Below are 8,041 nucleotides of genomic sequence, written 5' to 3'. Positions count from 1 at the left end.
CCTGGTCGTGACTCAGTTGCCCTGGGGACCCCCCCAGTGAGACTGGCCTTCGAAGGGACCCTGAGTAGGTGTAGGAAATGGAACTAGGTCCTCTGGCTCTTCTCAGCGAAGTGTCATGTTCTTGCCTTTTTTGGTTAGGGAAACTGAGGCGGAGGTCTGGGATGTGACTCCGCATATCCCGGACAGATCTGTAAGTGCCATTTGTCGTTGACCTGTGGTTCCTCCTTCCTAGGAATATAGATCTGTCACTGGAGACTTCGGAAGTAAAGGGACCATGCTATCTTTTGTCTAGTTTTGCTTTTCAAAGTCTGCATTGTTTTCACGAGAGTAGCAATGACAGTTTCTGTTGGTTAATAGAAAATTTTGTTTGCTGTCCAGTTTGCTTTTTTTCTTTTTTCAGTTATTATATTTTGTTAATACTTATTTCTCCTTCCGCTCTGCCTGTTCCTCGGTGGAAGTCTTTCAGCTGTGGTGGTGAAGATTTTGAAGTCAGCTATTTGTCCTGAGAGAGTTTGCTTTCCAGGAAGTATCCAAAGGAAACCCCAGGATTCTTATTCAGACGGTTTTGTCATTTTTGAGTAGGGGCTTAGTTACTGCATATACTAGAGTTATAGAAGTTGTATGTAGGACTCATTCAAATATTGAGATATTTAAATTGAAAGTTAATATTCTGGGAACTCTTAAGTTTTCCTTTTGTCTCCCAACTTGGAAACTTTGGGGACTAAGTGTTCTTACTCATTTTATTTTCATTGGATTCAGTGTCACGATTCTAATTTGTGTGATTTCTTTGCTGGGAAAAAAAAATCAGTGGAGAGGTCATTCTAGGTTGAATAAGTATTTCCATAGATGTAGCATCAATAGGAGAATGGTTTTAAGGGACAACAGGCTAAATTCCTAATACTTGGATGAAAACTATACAAGTCTATGTCCCTTTATCCACATAGAATTCTCACATGTGTTTCGGAAAGATTTTTGTTCCTGTAATTTGTGTGTGTCTGTTTGGTGTGGTCAGCAAGATTTAAATCAGTGATTCCCAAAGTGGGCGCTACCGCCCCCTGGTAGGCGCTGCAGCGATCCAGGGGGGCGGTGATGGCCACAGGTGCATTTGGGGGTGATGAGTAACTGCTATTAAAATTTAAAAAAAATTAATTTCCAGGGGCTGAGTAATATTTTTTCTGGAAAGGGGGCGGTAGGCCAAATAAGTTTGGGAACCACTGATTTAAATGAAGGGCCCTTGACTGTGAGTGATGTCCTAGTTACCAGGACTTCAGTGCTCCTAGAAAAGGGGTTAAGGAAGAGCCACCAGACAATGTTTATGGAGAATCTAGATTGGGAAGTTAGGGTTAGAACGTGTATTCTCTGAAAAAGTTTTTTTTAAAAATATATTTTATTGATTTTTTACAGAGAGGAAGGAAGAGGGATAGAGAACTAGAAACACTGATGAGAGAGAAACATCCATCAGCCACCTCCCGCACCTCCCCCACTGGGGATGTGCCCGCAACCAAGGCACTCGCCCCCGACCGGAATCGAACCTGGGACCCTCCAGTCCGCAGGTCGACACTCCATCCACTGAGCCAAACCGGCCAGGGCTCTAAAAAAGTTTTTATGGTGGAAGAGAATTGACATCAGAGGAAAGAATTTAGAGAAGGGACACTGTTCCTTGGGGATTGATAGGCTCTGTATCAAATTTAGAGTTAGTGTAGTAGCTCAGGGTCTCTTAATGTATATCCTATCTAATAATAGACAAACATGGTAATTGACCGTACCTTCGCTACGCCTCCCATCGGCTAATCAGCATGATATGCAAATTAACCGCCAACAAAAGATGGCGGTCGCCATCATCCGGGCCTGCTATCTGCGAACCGGGGTGGCGGGCGTCCCGTGTGCGACCTGACCTGGGACGGCCAGGTGGGGCAGCAGCAATCTGCCGGCCCCCCGGACGTCCCGTGTGCGACCCGACCCCGGGCGGCGGGGCGGGACATTGTGGCTCCTCTGTCACCCCAACTTCCTCATCACAGCTCCCTTGGGAGCCTAAGCCTTTAGTTGGACATCCCCCGAGGGCTCCCTGGCTGCCAGAAAGATGTCTGACTGCAAGCTTAGGCCTAATCCCCTGGGGAGTGGGCCTAAGTCGACAGGTGGACATCCCCCAGGGGTCCTTGACTGCAAATGGGCGCAGGCCGGGCTGAGGGGGCCCCCTCCCCCCCACCCCCAGTGCACAAATTTTTGTGCACCGGGCCTCTAGTTGAGTAATTGAGTAATAAATGTAGTTTGCTATGAGTGTCACAAAGAAATGTTAGGAACATTTTGTTATTGTTTTTTAATATATTTGTATTGGTTTCAGAGAGGAAGGGAGGAGAGAGAGATAGAAACATCAACGATGAGAGAGAATCATGGATTGGCTGCCTCCTGCACACACTCTCCCTACTGGGGATTGAGCCCCCCAACCTGGGCATGTTCCCTGACCAGGAATTAAACTGTGACCTCCTGGTTTATAGGTCCACGCTCAACCACTGAGCCACACCGGCCGGGCATTTTGTTATGTTTTCATAGGAAGGAATTAGCAAAGGTTTAAGTTGAAGAGGACAAGAAATTTGGTTGTGGTAGGAAGGTTTCCAGGATATAGCTTATCAGCTTCTCCCCTGCTTTATGATAGAAATTCATTCAATTTTTACTTTTCTTGGTGAAATTGTGTTTTGTTCTGTCAGTGTCAGATTACCCTCTCTTCTGGCATTTCCTTTTAGAAATTTACAGGCTTGGAATGTGATTATATTATTCTACCTTCTCTTTTAATAAGAAAGTTCTTGGGGATTTGTAAAGATGTGAACTTCTTTGAATGTCTTCTAGAACTTGCCCTGGAAGGAGTTATGTATATCACTTGAAGACAAGTGGTTATTTTTATAATTTAGCTTTGTACTGTATATTTTCAAAATATTTTCAACGTGTTAGGAAACTTATGAAACATTTTTGATCATGCTCCTTTAAGCTACTTATTATACTGAATCCATACATTATGGTCTTCATGGATCTTCATGAATGTTTGCAGTTTATGTTGACAATTTATCTCACCCTTAAAGGAATTGGAGAAAAGCTTTTGTTAGCATACTTAGGTATTTATTTATTTATTTATTTCTTCCTTTAATTGATGAGAGAGAGAGAGAGAGAGAGAGAGAGGAAGAAACAAATATGGATGTAAGAGAGAAACATGGATCGGTTGCCTCCTGCATGTGCCCCCACTAGAGATCGAACCTGCAACCTGAGCGTGTGTCCTGACCGGGAATCAAACCTGCCACCTCTCTGTCCATGGGACAATGCTCCAACAAAATGAACCACACTGGCCAGGGCTTAGCTCTTTTTTTTGTTGTTGTTGTTGTTAATCCTTACCTGAGGATATTTTCCCATTGATTTTTAGAGAGAATGGAAGGCAGAGGGAGAGACAGAGGGAAACATCGATGTGAGAGAGACACATCGATTGGTTGCCTCCTGCATGCCCCCTGACCAGGGCCAGGAAACCTGCAACCAAGGTATGTGCCCTTGACCGGAATCGAACCTGGGACCCTTCAGTCCGCAGACCCGCCGCTCTATCCACTGAGGGAAACCGGCTAGGGCAGGTCTTTTTTTTTTTTTTTTTTTTTGAAGATAAGCCTTGATAGAGTTATTTTGGAATGGGATGCAAATCTTTTTACCCAGTGGTTTGGTTTACCAAAAAAAAAAAAAAAAAGAGAAAAGAGAAAAGAAACCCTTAAGTTCCTTTAATCATAGTCATTCTTGTTTCTTTCTCCAGTTGTTCCTCATAAACTCAAAGAGAACTTTCTGTTTCTTGTCATAATTTCTGTTTATACAGAAGTATTATGGTACAACCTGTTCAGTTGGAGGTGGTCTGTATTTATATTTTAAAGCCCCCTTTTCCACCAAGTTAATTAGATCTTTTTTTTTCTTTTCCCAAAACTACAATTAGTTACTGGTAGATAAAAATTTTGTGACCAGTTTTTGTCAGAATGTATTCATGTGCCCAGTCTGTGGCAGTCTGCCAAAGTGATGTGGTAAGGAAAAAAAAAAAAACAGGTTAAGGAAACCAGGAGACCAGGGTTTAAGTCCTATGCTTACTAGCTTACTAGCTGAGAAGTCTTCTACAGATTATTTAAGGAGGAAGGTTATAGGGAAGGTTACTGTCCTTTATTGAGAATTTACTATGTCATGTTCTTTACATGTCTTTAACCTCATTTAATACTCATAATAGTCCCTTAAGGTATATTTTATTTTCCCCATGGATACTGAGAGTAAATGATTTGACCAAGATCACACAGCAAGTGTATAACAGAGCTGGACTTCAAATCCAAGGTTTCGAAGGCTTTTATGAGTCTTTAAATACAGAATGGGAAAAATAATAGTTCCACCATAATACTTCTGTTGAAAAAGTACATCAAGCTGTTTGAAAAGATAAAGTGCTCTTCAAATGTTAACTTCTGTGCTATCTTATAGCAACAATGAACACATGTCAATTAGGTTCTTGGACAACTTATTTCTTTCAAGGCAGCTTTACGCTTGACAGTTAAGGAGGATAGAGGTGATAAACATTGAACGAGCTTACTGATGTGGAAAGGAGTAAGTGCTTGGAAGTGCTAGTGAAAGATGAGTTTTAGGTGCTGCATGTTTAGCTGGAGTGACACCAAGCATATTTACTCTCTCCTACTTAGTCCTGGCTTGTGTGTCTATAGATAAGTATAGTATCTTTTTCAACTTGTTCTCTGTCTCTTCCTTTCTTCTTATCTCACTTCTCTACCTAAACTTTTTCCTTTCTTCATTGAGTTTTTTAAAAATCCTCATTGGAGGATATGTTTTATTGATTTTAGAGAAAGAGGAGGGGTGGGGAAGGGGAGACAGAAACGGATTGGTTGCATCCCATACGTACGGTGCCCCTGATGTACCACTCCCGGACTTAGGAATGTGCTCTGACCGGGAATGAACCCCGCAACCTTTTTGGTATACAGGACGACACTCCCACCAACTCAGCCACCTGGCTGGAGCTTCATTGAATATTTTCTTGTACTGTGTTTATTCCCGAGGTATGAAATATGCGTATCAGACCTCTGGAACTCTTTCTTGATTATGACTATTTCATCCCTTAACATTTCAGACTTTTTGTTCATCTAGAATTTATTGAATGCTCATTAGATGTTGGAATAGAAGGGTAGACATGATGGTTCTTGCTCTTATGAAGTTTATTCCAGTGGGGAGCAGAGTTGACCAGGTATCTGATAAAAATTGAAATTTAGGCTGTGTTTTGAAGGAAACAATCCAGGGCTGACAGAGAGAGAGATGAAGGAGTAAGGAGTGTTCACGGGGATTGGAGTTGTCAGCTATGGCATACTTAATCCCTTGAAAAAGTTGTAATTACAACATCCCATGATTCGGTAAATTATGGTTCCCTTGCTGCCATAGAAGTCTTCATTTAAGATTGCTACATGTAATATTTGTCTGTTACTTAATATATGATGACACTGGATTTGCCCTGGTAAAGGATAACTATGGCTTATAAATATCTAACATGCTTGATTAATATTTTAATTCTTATATGATCTGCATTTAATTAGTTCTCTCATTATTTTTTTCTAAATAACTATCTTTTGGAAGTGGAGTTTATGAATTTTAACCCTAGATGTATGCCTTCAGGTGTATTTGTAGCAGGGAATAAGCTGAAGTGCCTATATGAGGGGAAAGATTTAGGAGGATTGTCTTGAAATTGAGGGAGGGAAAATGTAGGCATCTGCTGAGTGTGTATATAATAATAATTATAATCTTGTTTGGTGCTTTCCAAGAAGTAAAAGTATATTGCAGCCCTAACTGTGTATAGAGCGTTGGCCTGCGGACTGAAGGGTCCCGGGTTTGATTCCAGTCAAGGGCACATGCCTGGGTTGCAGGCTTAATCCCAGCAGGGGGTGTGCAGGAGGCCGCTGGTCAATGATTCTCTTTCATCATTGATGTTTCTATCTCTCCCTCTCCCTTCCTCTCTGAAATCAATAAAAACATTTTTTTAAAAAAGAATTTTGCAAACATTTGTTTTGCTGCTGCTTATTGGACTCTTTCTTTTTGTGTTTAAAGGGTACCTCTTTATTTTATTTTTTACAGATTTTAACATTTTATTATTATTTTAAAATAGGTTTTTATTGATGTGAGAGAGAGATTGGGAAAGAAACGTCCATGTGAATCAATTGGCGCCTCCAGCATGAATCCCATAGGGGACCAAGCCAGCAACCTGGGTATGTGCCTGGACCAAATGGGAATCGAACCCGTGACCTTTCAGTGCACGGGATGACTCTCACCAACTAAGCGACACCAACTAGGGGCTTATTTATTTACTTTAATAGAGAAAAGAAGAGGGTAAGGACTGAGCTTTGGAATATGGCAACAATTAAAAATTGGGCAAATGGGGGAAAATCAAGGATTTTGTGAAGGACATCCAGTGAGGGGACAGAAAAATCCCAACAGTGAGACACTGAGGGAAGTTAAGGGGAAAAATAGTTTTAAAAGTAAGGAAACTTGCCCTAGGCCTAGGTGGTTTGGCTCAGTGGATAGAGCATCGGCCTGTGGACTGAAGGGTCCCATGTTCGATTCTGGCCAAGGGCACATGTCCGGGTTGCAGGCTCGATCCCAGTTGGGGGCATGCATGAGGCAGCCAGTCAGTGATTTTCTTTCATCATTGATGTTACACATATCTCTCTCTCCCTTTCCCTTCCTCTCTGAAATCAGTAAGAATATATATTAAAAAAAAAAAAAAAAGTAAGGAAACTTGGCCTGGCCGCCCGTGGTTCAGTGGTTGAGCATCAACCTATGAACCAGGAGCCCAGAGCCTGGGTTGCCTGTTCCACCCCCAGTAGGGGGTGTGCAGAAGTCAGCCAATCAGTGATCCCCTCTCATCATTGATGTTTCTCTCTCTCCCTATCCCTTCCTCTCTGAAATCAATAAAATATTTTTTTTAAAAAGTAAGGAAGCTTGTTACTTGTTTGCATTTCTGCTGAGAGGTCACTTTAGATAAAATAGAGAATTGACATTTGGCTTTGGAAAGGGACATCATCAGTAATCTCTATAAGTGATCTTGATGAGGGAAGTCAAAACTGGATCAGAGTAGGCTGAGAAGTAAATGTGAAGTGAGGAAGTCGGAACAAGCACTATAGAGAGTGGAATCATATATTTTCTTTTTGTAGAATTAACAGGTAGATTTCACATTTTATGATTTCATCATTTCTTCATTTCAGCTTCCCAGGATAAAACATGCATGTATTCTTCCATGAACTAAAATTACTTTGTTTTAGGTATATATGCCAATGATATAGTGAAACATCTGAATTTTTGCTGAGTTGAAGAGGATTAATACACATGTTTGTTTTGGAGAGAAAATTGGAGTATTTTAGTCTAGCTGACCAGTGAAAATGGAGCAGAAAAGCATAGTCTTCCCAAACTCTATAATGACAACATAGTGGCAACTGACTCTGAAGCCAAGCAGTCTGGGTCCAAATGCCAGCGCCACTACTTACTTGCTCTGTGACTTGGGCAAGTTACTAAACCTCTCTGTGCCTCTGCTCATCTGTAGAATATCATTTAGTTGTGAGAATTAAATGAGTATATATATGTAAAGAGCAGCACATAGCACTTTATTTTTTTTTTTTTAAATATATTTTATTGATGTCTTACAGAGAGGAAGGGAGAGGAATAGAGAGTTAGAAACATCGATCAGCTGCCTCCTGCACACTCCTCACTGGAGATGTGCAGGTACATGCCCTTGACGGGAATCGAACCTGGGACCCTTCAGTCCACAGGTCAACGCTCTATCCACTGAGCCAAACCAGTTAGGGCGCACATAGCACTTTATATGCTAGTGACCTTTTCAATCTACACTAATAAAAGACAAAGATGCTAACTGACCATCCCTTTGCTACGCCCCAAGCCATGCCCACCAGCCAATCAGAGCGACTATATGCAAATTAACCCAACCAAGATGGCGGCCGGCAGCCACGGAGCTGGAGCAAGCAGGAGGCTTGGTTGC

At 41.7% G+C, this 8,041-nt stretch overlaps 1 protein-coding gene across 6 annotated transcripts in view; it reads left to right on the top strand.

The window, feature by feature from the left end:
• The window catches only part of AMBRA1 (autophagy/beclin-1 regulator 1), a 158,778-nt gene that overhangs the window by 766 nt on the left and 149,971 nt on the right, over positions 1-8,041 (top strand). The gene's annotated exons all lie outside the window — the stretch shown is intronic.

The sequence above is a fragment of the Myotis brandtii genome, unplaced genomic scaffold, assembly GCF_000412655.1.
Source record: "Myotis brandtii unplaced genomic scaffold, ASM41265v1 scaffold324, whole genome shotgun sequence".
Lineage (NCBI taxonomy): Eukaryota > Metazoa > Chordata > Mammalia > Chiroptera > Vespertilionidae > Myotis > Myotis brandtii.
This window is presented reverse-complemented; position numbering and strand designations above follow the sequence as displayed.